General features: G+C 38.0%; 1 long non-coding RNA gene across 1 annotated transcript in view; it reads left to right on the forward strand.

Annotated features, from left to right (window-relative positions):
* The window catches only part of LOC139602466 (uncharacterized), a 71,913-nt gene that overhangs the window by 40,093 nt on the left and 13,503 nt on the right, over window positions 1–18,317 (forward strand). The window contains exons 6-7 of the long non-coding RNA XR_011683227.1: window positions 4,058–4,239; window positions 6,798–6,931. This is a non-coding gene — a long non-coding RNA (uncharacterized lncRNA). The remainder of the gene's footprint in view (window positions 1–4,057; window positions 4,240–6,797; window positions 6,932–18,317) is intronic.

Consider the following 18,317-nt stretch of genomic DNA (forward strand, 5'->3'; position numbering starts at 1 on the left):
AGCTGAAGGCTTTCCAAAGCATTTTTATTTGTCTTATATTTGATTGACTGTAGCAGGAATAGTTTTTTTTTTTCCTTTTCTTTTTTTTTTAATTTCCATTATCTTGTACTTCACAAATGCAGTATAATAATCATTCCATATTCTGTCTCAATCAAAAATCTAATCACTCCTTATTTTCTTATCAGTCTGTTCTCTCCAGCATAACTACATTGTTTGATATGTTGCACAGTGTTGGGTTCAAGGACTGTTTTTAATGGAAAAATATTAATATCCTTTTACTAGTCCAGTCTTAACATGTAGATGTTTTTTGAGAATTATTTGGTTATAAACTTTATTTAAATAGAACCTTGCAATTTTGGCCATGCTTATGTTGATATGTGATCATCTTCCAGCACAAACCACTAACTAAAGGGCTTTGACTTAGAAAGAGTCATTTTCACAGATGAAGATCATGCTTGCAAAAGAAAATAATAGGATTCCATCTTTGTCTTAAATAAAAATCAAGCTAGTTTCTATATTTTCTAAATTTACTTCACCTGTTCACAATTACAATTTTCATAATGAGATTTAATTGCTTAAGAAACCATTGAAAATTTTATCCCAACTAAATATTAACATCTTCCCCTCTTCTAATTCACAATTTGAAAAGATTCTTTGCATCTTTTAATTGCTTTCTATAGATGTGTATATTAACAAATTGCACCTATCTCCAAAGATAAGACCAAAAGAGATGTGCATGGACTTTTGGATGTGAGCAACTGGAATCTAAAGTCTCTTTGCTCTAATGTCGCACACAGAAGATTTATTCTGCAGTCACATTTTCTGAATTAATTGAATTTTTAATTTTGTGGTCCTAAATGCATCACTGCCTGGCAGTTTTCCAAAGTGCATTGTGATATAATGATGCCTGCATTATGGAAGTTTTTCAAGTGGTCTGTGCTTAACATGGGGACCTGTCTGCACTTAAAACAAGAACCAAATGAAATTATTAAATATTATTATCACATATTCTTCCCAGAATCACATTTTTTATTAGGGTGTGATGAATAATTGCTGGAACATTGGCAGCTGAAATTTCTAAAGTGATTGTCAAATAGGAAATAAAATGGAAAATGGGAAATAAAATGTGCTATTTATTGCAGGTCAAGATAGACTGCCTTTATATTCTACCTAGATAAAAGTTCTTAGTGATTTAATTTTCTGTTTATTGTCATCCAGATGTTCAAAGTACTGACCCAGCTGGTGTGGAAATTTCATTTTTTCCAGCTTATGATAATGAATTGAATCATAAAAAACAATCGTAAAACATCTCCATATTGCATCCATGGAGATTCACTAGGATGATTTACACTAAATGGATTTTTACGTGGAATGGGCTTCTTTTCCAAAGTTCAGCAAGAGTCAAGACTACATCCGTACGTGTTTAGGAGCCAAAAATTGTAAGCAAAGGAGAAAACACATCTGTGTGTGGAAGTTTTTGAATAATTGCACTGTTTGTTTAATGATATAGCTGATGTTATGAGTGCTCCTGGAGAGAACAGCAGAGCTGGAGCAGCAGGGATAAGGATGTTTTCCTTCAGGGAAACGTGAAATGCTTTGTTTTGTCCTAGTGTGTTCAAGAGAACTGCATTTCCATTTTGGCTTCAAGAGATATCCCCTTTTAAAAAGTGAAATTCTCTTTCACCAAATAATGCTGGTTTAAGAAATTAAAACTTTTATTTATTTACTTATTTACACTTCAAAGCAAAGTAGTTTGCTCACCCATGTTGGGAACAAAGCTACTCACTGAAGCTGATTGGAGTTTGCAAAGGGTTTTAGTAAGTCCAAGATTTCATTTTTTCAGTCAATTTTGTATTCATCAAGAAATTTCATGCATCTCTAGCTATAATGTTTTGGTTGCAAGTTTGTTGGGTTTTTTTTAATGTGTGTTTACCACCCATATTGCTAGAGTTAATAAATAAACACAAATTGATTTATGGCTTGTTTTGCTTGGACAAGCTTGTGAATAGAAATGTTGTATAGGATTTAATTAAATTCTTTCTTTCCTCCAAGGATGACACTATCTAAAACAAATTGATAATTTTGTTCAGAAATTGTGCTCACACTCTGTAGTATAACGGATACTCTTGAGATAAACTGACATCTGGGGTAGATCTTCATAAGAATGGTTTCCAAAGTTCAGAATGGAAACTTTTAAACTTTCAAGCTGTCCTTAAGTTTTAATATATGCCTGGCTTAGTATTCCATTTCAGTATTTACATAAATTCTGTATTTTGAATAACAGATGCACCTCAGCAGATTGTAAACCTTTTCTTGATACATTTTGGCAGCAGCTGCAGGTCACATCCCTTGCTGAATTTCTAGATTGTTCACCGAGGTCAACATTCATCAAGTTTTTTCTACTACACTTTAAAGATTTTCCTCTCTCTGCTCTGGAAATGCAAGTGTTATTCTTTTCTCTGAAATTCCACCAATTTGTTATTTGTAGGCATGGCTTGAAGAGGAAGGAGGGATGAGGAGACAGTGGGAGTGAGTCATTATTTTGTTGTAGTGACTCTATTCCAGCCAGTCAGTTTCACCCCATAGCTGCAGACTGCAGTGCTATCTATGGCAGATGCTCAGAAATGAAAAGCTACATCTTTTTTGCTGCTGGTTAATGTGATGTAGCACAGATGAGAAAATAGGTTTATATATTTACACCAACTTTATCCTCTGACCAAAGAATCTGACAGTTTAAAGCTGTGCCACCTCTCCCAAAGGTGTGTGCAGGTTGGACATGTGTCCATCCTATTTATCAACAATATCCAGAAATACAGGAACCTAACTGTGCTGAGGATTCATGTAAGGATGTTATATAAACACCTGTATTTTGTGGCCAGAAAACCACTCTGTTAAACTCACCTGAGGGTCTGCTGCCTCCATAAGAGGAGTGTGTTGGAGTGGATAAGAGGACCAGGTCCCTCATGTCTGAAAAAAAGTAATGGCATATGACTAAAAAAACAGAGATTTTCAGAAAAGACCTTGATATTTTGGTCATAATTCAATAAATATTTTTTTTTTACACACACAAATACATTAGGCCAGTACTGGCTGCTTCTGCAGTCCCACCCTTAACACCAGCCTTCTTAAGGGCCAACCTGCTTGCCTTCTTTCCAATGCTGAAAAAAATCCCTGAAATCTCTGCCCCTCAGATGTTTTCTTTTTTTTTTTTTTTTCTTCTTCAAAACAGAAGAAAAGAGGATAGTTTGTGGTTTTTTATTTGATAGTTTGGGGATTTTTTTGGTAGGCCATCTAGAAAAAAAAAATTCAAGCGGAAATTATATGAACATAAAATTGGTTTTGACACATTTGGCAAATAGTAGTGTTTTTAAGAAGCCTGCTCTGAACCCTGTTGGGTAAGCAGCCACTTGCTCAGCTTGAGTAAAAGGATTTCTTGCCAGAAAGCAGAAAGAAAAGATCACCAGCTGGGGATTCATCCTTTCCACTCATATTTTCTTTGCCTGCGACTTCCAAAGTGTTTGGTGAAAATGGCAATGTTGTTGTACTTTTACAACCAAAGCACAGGAGATTAAAGTGAAGATATGAAAACACAAATGCTTGAAAAGTTACATTCCTGGAAAAGAGAGACACAGAGGAGCTGACAGAAAAAGCTGATGCTCAGGAGTACATGAAGAACCTTCAGAGGGTTGGTATTTATGGAAAACAAAGCACTTTTTTAGGAGTCTAAATTACACACTAAGCAATGGCCCCAAACTTTTATTACATTCTAGGAAAAGATCAGGAAAAAGAACATAAAATACTCAGAGTTATCTGTACTAAATATTAGACTGTATATTATATCCTGTCTTTAATGTTGTGGAGAAAACCCAAATGGTCTGAATTACTATCATTTTTTAAAAACTAGAAGCATAATCTGGGAAGAAGTTTTTATGCTGGGCTGCTTTTTAGCTGGGTTGTTTCTGAGGAATTAAAAAGAGCTGAAAATCTCATATTTGGCATTGTATAATCAATGGTTCAATGACTGACCAAATACCCATCATTCTGTTCCATTCATTAGATTATGCCATACACAGTCAGGTGGCATTTTTCCAGAAGCTGACATGTCCTTTCATTGCTAAAAACCTTGGTTTGGAACGGAATGGAGTCAAGCACAGGAAGGAAATGATTATGGAAACTGTAAGAATTTGAGACCTCAGCTATCTTCAGACGCAGCAAAACATTTCCTCCTGTTATTGGCAGGTATGTAATTACTGATCAGACAAACATGCCAAGAAATATTTCAAGAAGGTATTTGGCTTCCAGAAGCTGATTCTGCCATCAGAGTGCTTGTCAGACATAAGCACAGCATCATGCTGGCATATTTTGTCTCATGAAGAGAAGTAAAAGGGGTGAATATTTAGAGCTTGGGCTTTTACTGCCTATTTCAAGGGACCCTACTGAAAGTCTTTGCACCCTTAAAAGATCTTTTATTAAAAGAAAGATAGGCTCCAAAGGACACTGTTAAACTAATATTTTTCATTTAAATGGCCATCACATTTGCCATTTTTTTGTTTAAATATCCATCACAATTTAAAAGGATAAGATTGTGATGGATACACCTGATTAAATTATCAGAGTCTAGGAATTTTGAGATCAGCTCAGGTGCCAAAAAAAATGCAAGCAATTAATAAGTTAAAATAATTTTAAAGTGTGAAAGGCAATTAGAAGTACAGATGTGATACTGATGCACAGAATTTTCCAAGTTATTGGAGAAATTTAAGTGTGGCACTGACTGTGCTGAACCTTTACACAATAACAGTGTTTCTTTCAGCTGGAAATTCTGATGTCAAACATAAAACATTTGCATATCTAAAATATATTCTAGACTTTAAGCCACTTCAAATACAGCAATTTTCAAATAAAATTTTGAATTTTATCCTATATAACAAATCATTTTTGTTCTCTTAAAATAATATATTGTACAATTGAATATCAAAATAACAACAGTATTCTTTTGCTAGAGTGACAGAGCAAACGGACGTAAGTAAAAATGTAGAATATTTACTGCACAGAAAGAAGAAAATGTGTTGGGTGTGGATAATAGTTATTTAACTGTGTTTTCAGTGGAAACCACCTCTTTCCTGAATAGGGCTGGTTGTTATTTGTACCTGCATCCTCTTAAATTAAAATGACCTTAAAGAATGTTAAGTGAAAGCCAATTTTAATTAACTACAATTTGATCAGTTAATGTTGGAGGAGATCAGCTCTATATGGAAGTAGTGCAGGGCTGAATCTGCAGAGAGCACATTTCTGGCTAGCACCACCCCTCACTTACAGGCACCCTGCCAGCTAGCAGGGGTTTTTGCTCCAAGATTAGGCACATCTCTTCCTTAATGGATGGAGGGGAAGAGCTAAATCAGCTCAGAGTAATGTCACTGGAGAGCAGCAGGCTGAACTCTTCCAGGGAAAACCAGCAAGATTTCAGCTGTACCCCTGAGAGTGAGGCATTTCACTCTATTTAGGTTTCTCTGCTGTGAATTAAACATCTCTAAACTGGCTAAAGGAAATCTCAGGTCTATATTCAAAGCAGTCACCTGAGTGTGGACCTGAGAAGTGTTGGTAACTGAGAACCTGCCAGGATTTGTGTAGCAATCCAGTAAATCAGTGCAATAAGTATTCAAACACAGCCACATTTATATGGAGACAGAATATCCAGCCAGAGACCTATAAGTATAATATTTCTTCCTGTGTACCATGCAGTAAACTGTCTCACTATATAGGGCAAAACAAAATCAAATACTTCTGCTGTCACAGGTCTTATTTTTGTAAGTAAATCTTCACTTCATCCAGTGTAATATTTTTAAGACAATGATCATGGAACCGTGACTTTTCAGCCCTACTGACAAAGCCTGGAAGTCACTGAGTAGGTCATGCAGATCTGTTTTTCCCTGAGGGCACAGACTGCTCAGTAAATCTGCTTGGTCTTCTCACTTATGCATTGAACTTAAAAAGTAAAAAAACCAAGAAACCCAACCCCCCAAAACAAGTAGCACTCCTGCTCAGAGGATGCTTGGAGGGAGTTATTCCAACTTGTTCTTTTTCCCACTTACCTTCTATGGGAGGAAATATTTATGGAGGAAACAAACTGGAAAAGATCACAAAGATCCTGTCACACAGATTTCCTGGTGTTATTCTACAGAGGAAGAGGCAAAAAATTCTCTACTCAAATTCCTTTCTCCATGTAAACAGGGGGAAAAAATATTGTCTTTTGTCAACATTTTGTTTTTCTCACTTGTCACTATCTTCAGAACTATTCTATGAAGATACAATTTTTTAATCACAACTGGTGTGTTCAATAACAAAAATGTTCCTTTGGGAATGCACTTGTATTGTGCTGAAATGTATTGTTTGCTAAGTGGCCTTATCTATAATTCAGAGAGTATTTGTGTGCTTTGGAAGATCATTTGGCAAAGTCTGTGAAAGGAAGTAATTTAGTTATTTGGCTGCATTAAGGATGAAATTAATTTAAGATGAATTAGAACTTTTAGAGAAGGGATATGAAAAGAACCCAACAGCCAAAGTTCTTGGCTTTGGAAGAGGTAATTAGCCAGTACTGGAAAAGCCTTGATGAACATGCAGTTGGATATCCATTAGTGGATCTAGAGTGGCAATTTGAGAAGGTGCTCTCATTCCCTGGTGAATGCTTGTAGCCTGTTTCAGTGACAAAATAGATTAATTTAAATTACTGCTTTAAATTTTTCACGGGCAGACTTCATTTCGGTTTGAGTCACTCTCTCCTCCCTCTTGTTGCTCCACAGCCATAAAAACGAAGAGATGTTGCAACCCAAGCACCCAAGTGAAGGCAAAGCTCCATCTGAGAATGCCTTGGGTTCCAGAAGGTTCAGGATCACAGCATGAGCTTAGAGACTGGCTGTTGAGAAGACACTGGCTGGTAAGTCTGCTAAGTGAAGATACACTTCACAAGCATTTGTTTTGAGAGTCATTTTCGGAGTAGTGATGAATCTGTGCAATTTTATTTTCACCTCAACAGGACATTGGACATTGCTAAGCTGTTTAATGTATGTAATGTTATACCCTGTGATAAAAACAATGCATTAGGGAGATGAGTGAAAAAAAGAATGCGTCTAAAAAAGATCCTTAAAGATAGGCCAAGATTGTTTGCATTTATTTTAATGATATCCAAATGGTCTTCTAACTAAAGATATTAATAATTACAATGAGCAATAAAACTCTAGAAAGAGTTAAATTTACTGGCAGGCTTTATTCTCCTTCAGTGTTCTGTTTGACATAGTTCTATAACCTATTCCCTTCCATAAATGTCAATTTCTTTGTTTTATTTTTTAAAATTTCTTCAATGTCTTAGCTGTGAGGACAGACAGGGCATGGAAATTGTCAGGGATATATCATGTTTTGTATCCATGTGCCCATGGTTTTCCTCAGGCTAACTGAAAGGTCAGAAAAGATGCTGCAGGAAGACTTTAAAACAACAATAAATATGGAAGCTGTTTCAGAGGGTGGGACTGGTCTTCTGTTTGTCTGATACTAGAGGCACTTTTGTGGGCATGTGATTTGTCAGTGTTATAAAATGATGGAATCATAATGGCCTATCCATCTCCTACCAAGAAATAAGCAGCACTAATAAACTTAATCCTCAGTGCAGTCCAAACACTATTTCCAAGGGCTGTTTCAGAAAATATAAACACATTAAAGAATAGCCAGAAACCCAATCCGCTCAGCAATCACAGATTTCTCAGTTGTGTGTTGAAGACATAGCAACCCAAATTACCCTTGAAATGACTCTATTTATTTCAAGTCATACCCTTTTCCCAGCTGTATTTTTAGACATCTTCATACTAGTAGTACAAGAGCTTGTTCCAGACAAGGACTTAGGTTTATGTTAACATATAATTTGTAAAAGTTTGCAATAAACATCCTTCTCTGACACTGGCAGAAACTGTAGGAAGGAAAACACCGCCACTAACTTTGGCTACTTGCTTTGATTCAAACCTCATTGTGTGATGTTTGTTATGAGAGCTCCAAAACTGCACAGAAGTGATGAATTGTTGTGTCACTAAGACCAGAATTTCCAAAGCAGCCTCGTCTTTTTAGATTTTGGCTTCCAACATAAATATTCACCAGAGGCCTGGTGTTGGATCGGGAAGTGTGCTAGCAGGCTTTCATTCAGAGAGCAAGAAATATGCAATGCACGATTCAAGACCTTAGGCCTGAGCTGGCATCCCACAATGCACTCCCTGAAGCTGATGAAATGTTAGGGTGTGCAGGAAGTGCCAGCTGAAGTCTTACAAATAAACACTTAGAGAATATTTATGTAGATATGGTAAACAGAAAAGGAAAGTGACATATGCACATGCTGCTGGTCATTCTGAAACTGCTGCTCTGCACAGGCCAGTTTTTATATGCTTCAGAATCACAGGACCATCATTATTTTTCCAATGCTGAGTGAGTTTCCCCTCTGTTAATCACACAGAGTAAAAGCAGGTCTGTAATCTCAGTTCAGCTGCATTTGGAAACAAGTCTTGCTTGTAAAGATGGAAGGAAACTAGACAGCAATCTATTTCTCTGCAGAGGCATTCAGTTTTTCCATGGTCAGTCTTTTCTCCACACTGACCAGATTCTCTGCACTGGGTAAAGTTTTTGATTCCTTTAAAATACCTGTTTATCATTGATAAAATTCAGGGTGCATCAATGACTTTGAAAGGGTGTTCCAGAAACTGCTGTGATATTGCAGTCTGTGTGAGTTTTGTTTTATTATTTAAATCATGTAGTTGTTCTGGTCAAAATTGCTTGTGATGCTGTTTGAGACATTGAGCAAGCTCATAATGGGAAAATCCATTTCTCTGAAATGCTAGCACTTTAAATAATTTAAAGCTATTCTCCCTGTTCTACCAAAAGGAAGTTTAATCTATTACTTATCTGTCCATGAAGATACTGTTCAAAGGTATTGGACTATCTTGAATTAATAGGGAAAAAAAGTTGTTGGAATAAATTAAATATTTCCATATAATAAATGGTGGCAATTTAATAATTAGTGAGAAGCCTTGTGTTTATAGATTTTTCATAACATAGCATATGAATAACGAAAACAGAAGGTTTATTCAGCATACAAAAGCCAATTTTAGAGGAATAACAGATGGTGAGTGCCAGAGCCAGAAGAGAGTGAATAATTTTTAAAAGCTTTGTGTTCATGTAATTGAATGAATTAAATATGAGAATTCACAGAAATTCAGGTGAGTTAGATTCTTTTCTCATTGACAGTGGATAAATAAAGACCCTTCTGTTTCCCTACATGTACACACATTTACTAATGTTGGAATTAACAGCATCACAGCCATGCATTCAACGAGCCTCAAGCTTCAACATGACTTAAAATGATCAGTTCCACATAACAAAGTGTTTATGTGGGGAAACCAAATAGCAAGAATCATTCCAAATGGCTGAAAAATGATGAGTATTACCTTGTTAAGATTTGTTTCATAAGCATGACCAAAGCAATTCAACAGAAGAGTGCCAGCATGTCAGGAAGAAGAGTGGGAAGATAAGTAGGAAGAGGGAACGACTGATCTTTCCATTATTACAGAGCTTGGCAAAGCTGGAAATTGTTCTACCTTCTCCAAGTCGTAGTATCTCAGAAGATAATATTCTTTTAAAGAAACAAATTAATTTTAAAACCCTTTAGGAACAGCACCAAGGGCTGTGTGTGTCCATTTATACCCACTGAACTGCTGTTCCTTTGAGGAGTTTCAGCACCCTGGATGCTGGGTACTGCTTTGTTTTAAATCATCTCCGCAAAGGTTTTTTGCAATCAAATAATTTACTTTTATAGATTTTTTCTACCAGAGGGAGGCTGTGTCACAAGCAGTGCCAGCCAGCACCTGCCTGAAATATGGAGGCCACACTTCTGGTGCTTGCTCTTTGATTTCTTTCCTATGGCTACCTAAATACAGAAACAGAACTACTTCTGATCAGCATTTCCACCTAAGGTCTGGAGAAGATAACCTGATAAAACTGGGGAAATTTACATGACCAAGAAGCATTTGCAGTGTCTTTTTCAAATATAACAGTAGTTAGGATCTCCATTTTTGCAGAGAGACAATACATACCCATTAAACCTGCTCATATTTTCTGCCATACCACTGGAGATAAAACAGGCACTTGACTGGTTTTATTGAGGTCTCACATTTGCTCTGTTTCCACTTTTATGGTGGGCTCTTTTTCTGTGTTAAGCTCATATGTAAATGGGGCAGCTTTCATAGAGTTTTGGACGTATGTGACCAGCCATTCAGTCTCTAAAAAACAGCCAGTATTCCCTTTGCTTTTTATTGCTGTAGGTTTTCATTGGGTTGGATATCTTCCTCTTTACAAGCACCTTTCTGTCAGAGAAACAGAAGACAGCTTTCTCCTGCCTCCCTGGAAAGTCCTGCATGGAATAGACTCCTGCAGGTCACAGGACTCACAGCAGTAACTCAGCCAATACGGATATGCATGTATTCCACTCTGACCCCTGTGTTTCTCACACGGATCTGACAGTCTCTTTTGGGAATCTGAATGGCTCAAAATATTATTGATGGGCTGCTGAAGGTCTGCCTACAGTTTTTGTAGAGTCATGAGGGAATTGACTGTGCACTCTCTATTAATCATCTTGTGGCTGAATCTCAGCTGATGCTGAAGGCTTCAGCCCCACATTTTAGCAATGAGCTCAAAGGGAGGCTGGGGGCAACTGAAAAGTAGGATCAGGTCACTGCTCTATCCAGTGGTAGTTTGTGAAAATGGCTTCAGTGGTCTGATTCTAAATTTTACTGACAGAATCTTAGTATCTCAAAAAAAAAAAAAAAAAAAAAAAAAAAAAAAAAAAAAAAGCAAAGTAAATCCTAGTCAAAAGTTCAGGAACAGCCAAGGTTTTTAAAACAAGAAGAGTGAACTTGTCTCTTCCCAAGAGGTATTCTCTGTACATCAGCAATGAAATGCAAGGGGGCACATTGATTAGCACCACCCAGGCTGTCAATAAAGACCTTCTGTCCTCAGAAATACCAAATCAAGTTCATATGAATTTCCCACTCTTCCAAAACCACTTTCCCACTAGGAAGCAGCAATCAGAAAACTGAAGAGCATTCCCTCCTTCTCACATCTTGGCAGTCTGTAAGCACTGTGCCTGTCACAGCATTCCCAAGAGGCCTCCTTTACCATCCTGTCTCAGCTCTGCAAGCAGCTGCTTCCTTTTTGTGCAACAGCTCTTGGAGCTCTTTGCCTTTTGAAGACAAAGCACCAAAAAGCTGGCAAATAGCTACATTCTGTTGGGAAGATGAAATCCCACTGCGGATGGAGAGGTTTGCTTAACCTATAAAGTAATTCTTGAACAGCTATTGCGTTGGCAAAATTCTAAAATCTAACCGAGCTTGATTGCTCTTGGCTTCTCCTAATTTGCTTTCTTTAGGGTTGTTGCTGCTCCTCACTCTGCAGATGTTTGTCCCATTACTGTTCACAGGAGTTAAATATACACAGATATATAAGAGGACCATCTACTCTCAATATTACAAGGTCAGCTGAAGCCAGGACCTTTTACTTTCTCTATGCTCCACCAAGAGAGAACAAAACTTATGCAAGACTTCCTCAGGGAGCACTGGGCCTGAGGTTTTTCACAGTGCACAAGGCTAAAATTCAAATATGAAGCACAGCTGTTTGGACAGTAATCTTGGACCTCTTTGTTTTGAACTCCAGTGACCCACTCAGCCTGACCAACACATGAAACTCTGAAATTCCTGCACAGCTAATGACTGGGATGTGAAATTGCCTGGCAGGCAGTGACCAGTTTAGGATCCTCTGAGATTTGCAGGTGGAAGGGCTGTTCTTTCCCCTTCTTTCCCCTCACTCACATTGCTCACACACATCATTCCATCTGTGTGCAGGTTTGAACCTCTGTCCACCACCCAAACTGCTGACCCAGTGATCTTGTTGCAGATGGTGACATTCCTCCCTTCTGCCAAGGACAGGTATTTTTAAGCCCCTGGTAACAGGTAAAATAAAAAGGGAAGCAGTATGGCATAAACCAGTCAGTCAGTTTAATTAGAGACAGACCTCCTCTTTTAAATACTTTCTAAATCCCCTGGGTAGTGCATGTATTTTGAAGTATATAATACATAATAAAGTGCTACTTAAACCTTTCCTTTGATTTAGCTGCAATTCCACAAATATTTAGAATTCCAGCAATGAGTAACTTTGCAGAACCAAGACAGGATATGCTGCATTAATAACCAAATGTTAAATAAGTTGTTAAAAAGATTGGCAATGGCTGTGGTGGCTTGGATGAGGTGGAGGCTGCTTGGCTGATTGGGCTTTTCTTGGAGTCAATGATAGATCCTCTTACACCCCCTTACGTTTAGAGTCCAATTCTAAATCATCCACTTCAATATCATCTTCTTTGCAAAAATTATATGTATTTTCTATATTAATGCCTGATCACAACAAGATAAAGGGTATCTTCTTCTGGTCTGACTGTCTGACCTTTCACATTAATTTTGCTGTTGCAAAGCACATGAACTGCTATGGAAAGACTGTGGAAAAAAACACAATTTTTTCTCTAGTGATATAATGAACATCTTTGTGCATCCAAAATAATAGGAATTCCAGTATTTGTGCTTACTATAAAATACAGCAAGCAAAAATAAAGTAAATCCTGATTTTGTAATACAGAAATGATTTTGACTGCATCTTTGGCTGGGTATGACATGGAAACTGGTGACTGTTTATGCTTTGCTCCTTTTTTTTTGTCTGCATAAAATCCCAGTCCCACATGAGAAACAATTTATTTATCCAGGAACAAACTATTACTTTTTTGGGGACTGGCTTCTAATGAGCTGGGTAGTAAGGCTGTTTCTTTTCAGCCAGAAAAATGCAAGGAGTATAAAATCCAGATGGACAGCACATGATGCTGGAACCAGCCATGTCACATTGATTAAAGGAAACCTATAGGAAATTGAGTAAAAATCCAAACACCAGACAGTGAGAGCAGCAAACTGGCTGCACTGTGGGGTTTCATCACAGCTCTGGCCTCCCCACACCTCGCTGAATGTTAACCTGTATTTAATATTCATGAAGGTGTGGGTCGGCAAGCAGGCCTTGCAGAGGGATGGAGCAGCATCTGGAATCCCTAGGCATAACTGCAGGAATGTTTATTCTCTTTGTTTATTATTCTGAGTGTGTCCTCTCTCCCTCTTCCTCTCTTTGTCTCCCTTTGTGTAATAAAGCTCCTCTAGGCATATAAAGTAAGTCATCTGGAATTGTGCAACTCCTTCTGCCAGGAAGCTTGAAAAGCCCCTCTCCTGTGCAGAGAGAAAAATGCGGACTCTTCGCAACCACTGAGAAATTACAGAAATACAGCTTTTGTCTTTGGCTTACATTTAAATAGCTCAGTGCTGTGGCAAATCATTGTGCTTCTCACTGCTTTAAAAAAAATCTCATTTCATCCTGTCCAAGGGGTTATGTTTATTAAAAATTAAAAAAAAAAGAAAAAGGCATATTTTAAAATAGCATGAAGCCTGCAAAGTGCATTAAAAGGCCTCAGTGTCAGAGGTGCTTTGTGTGCCAACGGGTGCAGAGAAGGAAGAGGAAATAAACAGAGAGGAGCATCTTTTAGAGCCGCATGGCTAGTGAAATTTTGTATTTGTTCTTTGGGGAAAGGGCAGAGTCGCTGCTGGTTGGGTAGGAGCCGGCAGTGTTTTTATTGGCAGGCGAGCCTGAGTGGCTGAAAGGTGGCCATTAACACCCTGACACGAAGTGCTGACAGGGCGATTATAAGATTAACACCCTGTGTTATATTAACAGTGTCAAAACCTCCCCTCACCTGTCAGGGAGGAGTAATGGCACCAAGGAAAACATTATAGACAAACGGAGATTTTAACCTGAAAATACCACACAGCTCCTCTTTCAAATTGCTGTAAATATCTACGTGACCTACAAAAGCCCAAGAAAATATTTCAAATAGATATATGTGAAATTTGAATACATATTCTTTCAAAAGAATATATTTCAAATCAATTTTAAATTTTAGTTTCACAAGTGTGCTTGGCCACTTGTCTTGCCGTTTTTATTCCACAATTACCCCACTTCCACTGTATGTGCATATATTTTGATTATATTTCATATTGTAAGCAATAGTTCTGTATGTCCTACATGTTTGTCTGTAAGGTCCATAGATAAAAGGCATAAAAACATATTCTTTATATAGAATTCAGTTTCTAAACAAGATCAACCAGAGTCAAGGCATCCAAAAGGCCAGAAAGTGCTAAGGTGTTGCATAAGAAAAGTTCAGCTGCTTTAAAAGTCAGATTTTGGGGGTTTTCAGAGAGTTGCAATGCCAACAGATCATGAGAGTTTAGAGGTTGTTGAAGCCCCTTAACAAAGATCACTTATGACCTGTCACAAATTACTGAAGTGCCAGCTGAAAAGTTCAAACGTCTCGGAAGCAGATCCAACAGAAACATTTAATTATTAAACAAGGATAAAGGATGGATTTATGAGCACTGTTTGGTTTGGGGGTTGTTGGAAGACAATGCAAAAAGCTCACAAACACTTTCAGAGCTTCTCTTATGCTTTGCAGAAAACAGAGTATTTATTATAGCAACTGATGAGAATTGCCAAAGGTAGGGAGTTTCCAATAAACAGGATTCTAGTTTTAGGAACAACCTGTTAAAGTATTTCTATGTGTAATTTTATTGCATCATCTGCTTTGGCTGACACAAAGGTCTCCAGGGCAATTCTGAACTTTCAAGTCATCTATAGAATCGAGTGTTTTCATCTACATATCTTTCGTACTTCAAAAAATGGAAAATATTACATAATTGAGAGAAAATTATGTTTCATCATGTTTTATTGATGATATTCAGGCAGTTTTCCATGCTGACAAGAGCCCCAGAATATTTTCTGAAATGTCACAAATGCCTTTAGAGATTTTAGGCATTTCAGAAGATTTCTTTTTAAAAATGAGGAAGAATCAAAAGACACTATCAAGACACTAGGGTATTCAGAAACCTAATTTAGACCAAGATCAGGTGGCCACTAAAAAGACACTCAATGCAGTTTTCAGGGATTTTAATTAATATATTATTCACTTTAATTTAATATTTAATTGATATGTCACTTTTAATTAATATACAATTCACTTGTTTGCCAATTGAATGACAGACTCGAGCTATAAAAAGCTCAAATCTGCTGTCTTAGCTGCTCAGCAAAGGTGTAGTTCACTGTGCTTTTCTTAGGAGGCTTAAGGCAGTTTGTGGGAACCCTGTGTTGCATTTTTCTACCTCTGGAAGCAGGCAAAACTGTTTCTGAGGAAAGGGAGGATACTGCAGCTCTTCTGTCCTCTTTTTTGGGTGAGACAGATAAGCTCTTTGAGAGCTGCATCTGCCAGGGAGCACTGAGAGGGGATTTTGGGCTTGGTGGTGTGAAAATCAGTGAATAGTGCACGGCACAGCTTTGCTGTCTCTGAGCTCTGAATGGGAGCAGAGCACCAGGCTGGATCTGCTAATCCTGATCCCTTCCTTTCTGCACATCTTGGGGGTGATAAGGAGAGGTGATGGGTCACACTGCCCCAGCCCCAGAGCTCCTTTCACAGTTGCAAATCAAGAGACACTTTGGCAAAGCTGAGGTGGCAGTCAACAACAAAAAAAAGCCACCACACAATGGAAGCCACCAAATTGTTAATAAACTAGGAAATCATGTGTAGACATGAAAATGGGAGGGGAACTACCTAAGACCTTATTGACAAAGGAGCAAAGACATAAAGGATGACCTTCTGTGACCACTGAAGGGATAACTTCATCAGGATATATTTGTGCCAGAACATGACTCCCACATGTCAATCATGCTGAAGTGCTGGGAAATTTGCTGTAGCTATTTGCAAGGGTTTTTGAGTGAGCTAGGTGGGTTAATTTTGGTTTGGTTTGTGTTCAGGTTTTTGGGAGTCTTAAATTTTTTTTTTTTAATTTTTTAATCTGATGCCTTTACTCACTGAGAATAAAATGAATATACACTCCTGAATATACACTGCACTCCACCAGTGTGCAGAGCAGTCAAAGAAAAAACTCATTTTAAAATGACCTGTGTAACCATGTGTTGTTTTAGTGTCATGTGACAAGCAGTAAATCATCTTAGTGCCTTCTTTCTTATAAGTAAAAGCCATGTATTGTACTTTTGCCTCAGACAAGCTGCTGAGTGACTTAAACCCCACCTACATTAAACCCAAAATTCCTCCTCTTCCAGAAACAGCATGTCTGTATTGTCAGTGCACAGAAATCACATCTTCTGTAATCCCTGCATTATCTGTCATGTGAGCTGTGCATTCTCGGATAAAACATGTGCTTATTTTCCATGTTCTGGTTTTCCCAGAAAGGTAGCATGTTACATATTGTCCAGTGAAAGGATATAATTAATGCTGATTTAGATTTTAGAAAATAAAATGTAAAATTTTGTCCAATAAATGTAGGCCTGCCTGGTGCAAGGGCACCTATGAGCATCCAGAAGACAGTGGGAGGAGGAGGAACAGAGCCCACAGACAAACAGCATTTTAACATGGGCAACTGCTGTTTGCCTCTGTGTCTTTTCATCTGCAGAGCTTTGCCCTCCTAAATAGATGGCTGGGAAATGATGGATTTTTAAGGCATTTTTAGCACAATGAACACAAAACACTACTTTTCCATCACTTTCAAAAATACTACAGTGCACTAAAATATTTTTTTTAACATATTTTATTGCTTGAGATGGATCAAATTATTTTTTCCTCTGTACTTTCCAGGCTATTTTAAGCTCATAAACAGATCACTCCTGCTGTCCCTTTTTAGACTGAAAAAAAACCCAAATTCTTGTATACATCAGTGACACCATGGTGAAATTGCAATAGCAACACCAAGCAAAGGAATTTTTGCTTAGAGTATTGCAGCTTGGAAATGGGTCAGGTCTGGACAGGGTATTGAGGGATGACTACTGCCAGCAGCTGACTTTTCCCATATAACCCTCACAGATCCAGAGCGGGAAGTTCACATCACCCACATCCCCCAAGGGTCATGGATGGAATTCAAGCCTTGCCCATGGGATTGCTTGGTGGCATCCCTCCACTGACATCCACCACAGCATGGTAAAAGCCCCAAAAACTTTCCCATTTCCACTCCAACATCTCTGTGTTTGGATGATGGACAAAATACTTCCATATGAGGAAAGAAAGCAAAGTGTTCAGGGCAGCTCAGTTGGCTCTGTTGCCATTGCTGCTGTTTGTTTATTGGGATCTGTCAGGATTGACGGGTGTCTAGAACAAAACAAGCCCTGGTTTTGAAAGGTTGCTTAATGAAAGAAACAAGTTTCAACCTCATTGTGTGCCTTTGTGCAAGCAGAGGTTCTGTTTGTTTAGAAAGCTAACATTTATACAGATTATGCACTCGCCGTGGTTCCGTGCCAAAAACCACACGACTGAAATGGGCCCTTCCATCACTCTCTGAGTGCTGACCTGGGATTGTTTTTACAGGAACTGGATCTTTTAAGCAATGGCCTCTGGTAGAATAAGGGGGAAAGCATGCACCTTGTGCAATGATTTGCAAATGATGGCTTGGGCAAAAGGGTGCATTTGGATCGCTCACTGTCCTGACTACCCCAAATGTTGTGTGATTAAAATAACTACCAGTGAGGGTGGGAAGGGTGATCAGGCAAAGCTGGATGATGTGGGCAGAAGGTCACCAGTTCAAGGAAGTCAAATTTTTATGCAATGTGACACTTTTGATTGATTAAGCCCTCCAAAAACTGTTCAAAGTATTAAAAGCAGTAAAATAAGAATAATTAGTGATGGCAAATTGAACTTGAAAAGTCACTGAGTAATGACTCAAGCTGTAAATTCGTATGTGCTCCTCATTATCCTGCTCTTGAAAATGTTTGAAATGTTTCCTAAATGAGCAGGGTTCTCAGAAAGAAATGTTCACCTCCTGTTCATATGTGAGTGTATATTTAGAGCTCTTTTTAAAAATCCACTAAGAGAAAAAAAATGGAAAATTATAATGCTCAGAAGGATCTACCTGGCCACATGCTTTGTAATAACACATTGGAGGAGTAGAATAGTCAGCCTGAAAAATGCCCTGTTTATCAGTCAGTGGGCAGAAATGAAAACAAGGCATGTGGTTAGAGAGTGCTGGAAAATTCTTGATTTTTCTCAGTGGAATATCTTTCCTGGGAGACAATGGCTTTCCTATGGAACCATTCCCCGAATTAAGGATGTATGAAAAAAGAAACATTTTTCTGCTTTCCAATATTTTTCCAGCTGA

The sequence above is a fragment of the Agelaius tricolor genome, unplaced genomic scaffold (assembly GCF_023055355.1).
Source record: "Agelaius tricolor isolate 1412-34295 unplaced genomic scaffold, bAgeTri1.0.p SCAF_34, whole genome shotgun sequence".
In the NCBI taxonomy this organism is placed as follows: Eukaryota; Metazoa; Chordata; class Aves; order Passeriformes; family Icteridae; genus Agelaius; species Agelaius tricolor.